Source organism: Chrysochloris asiatica, unplaced genomic scaffold, assembly GCF_000296735.1.
Source record: "Chrysochloris asiatica unplaced genomic scaffold, ChrAsi1.0 scaffold00174, whole genome shotgun sequence".
Lineage (NCBI taxonomy): Eukaryota > Metazoa > Chordata > Mammalia > Afrosoricida > Chrysochloridae > Chrysochloris > Chrysochloris asiatica.
The window spans coordinates 668770-670242 of record NW_006408692.1 but is presented as its reverse complement, the minus strand read 5'-3'; the positions used below and the strand labels follow the sequence as shown (position 1 = coordinate 670242).

Sequence of the window (1473 nt, the reverse complement as noted above, 5' to 3'; positions counted from 1 at the left end):
GGAGTCCTGGTGTGGCATTGGGTAAATGCACTGGATTGCAAAGTCATTTGAACCACAAGGTTGGTGGTACAAGCTCACCAGTCGCTCCTATGGGTCACTATGGGTCGGAGCCAACTCAACAGTACTTAACAACAACAAACTAACTTCTTCAGTCTGAAACTGATCAAACATGCAATCAAGATGTATTAATAATAACGTGATTGGAATGCAAAAGTTGAAAACAAAGAGGAAGAATCAGTAGTGGGAAAATATGACCTTGGTGATAGAAATGATGCTGGAGATCATATGATAGAATTTTGCAAGGCCAGTGACTTATTCATTACAAATACCTTTTTAAAACAACATGAAAGATGCCCAGAAATCAAATTGACTACATCTGTGGAAAGAGACAATGGAAAAACTCCATATCATCAGCCAAAACAAGGCCAGGTGCAGACTGTGGAACAGACCAGTAATTACTTATGTGCAAGTTCAGACTTGCGCTAAAGAAAATGAAAACAAGTCTATGAGAGATAAAATTTGATCTTGAACATATCCCACTTGATCTCTCCCTTAGAAAGAAAAATAGTATGATGAAAATCAAAGACATTAGGAAGCACTTAGTCCAAAGAACTAATGGACCACATAAACATTCATGACCCTAAAACCAGAAGAACTAAATGGTGCTCAGCAACAAATCAACCACTCTTAAAGGAATCACATTAGAAGATCCTAAACAGAGAGGGAGAAAACTGTGGAACACACTCAAAGTCACCAAAAAGACCAGGCTTACTGGTTGGATAGAGACTGGTGGAACCCAAAGAGTGTGGCCATTCGTAACCCTTCAGGTCTGGATCTGAATTCACCCCTGTAGCTCAATTCTCAGACAAACAGTAGACGGGTCTGTAAAGGAACCATGACACTAGTGAGGTACTCACAACTTAGACATATCAATCATTTGAGATCAAAAGAGCAACATTCACACAAGGACAAAGTTCAGAAAGGTTAGGAAAGAAGAAGGAATGGAAGCACAAAATGCAGTAAGGGAATAGAATAAGTGAGGTTACACTGAAGAGACTGCAGTCAACGAGATGAAACAGAGATGTATGAATTGTTGAATATAAGACTGAAATCTGCTCTGTAAACCTTCACCCAATTCACAACAAAAAGTTTTTTAAAAAGGCATTGTGTTGGTCCTGCGCCGCGAACCCCGCACATAGCGATGCAAGCTGTGCGGAGCGTGCGGTCGCGGCCTGTAGCTTGCGCGCGCTCTTGGCGCCCCGCGCGCCCTGCTCGACGCGACGCTGGGGGCCGGGGCCAGGCACCGTGCGGATGCTGCGCACCGGCAACGCTCTGTTCTCGGTGCGTAAGTTCACAGACAAACATGAGTGGGTAACAGCTGACGATGGTATTGGAACAGTGGGAATCAGCAATTTTGCACAGGAAGCTTTGGGAGATGTTGTTTACTGCAGTCTTCCTGAAGTTGGAACAAAA

At 43.4% G+C, this 1473-nt stretch overlaps 1 pseudogene; it reads left to right on the top strand.

The window, feature by feature from the left end:
• The first annotated feature begins 895 nt into the window (after nt 1-895).
• On the top strand, nt 896-1467 carry LOC102842664 (annotated as a pseudogene).
• The last annotated feature ends 6 nt before the right edge of the window (nt 1468-1473 follow it).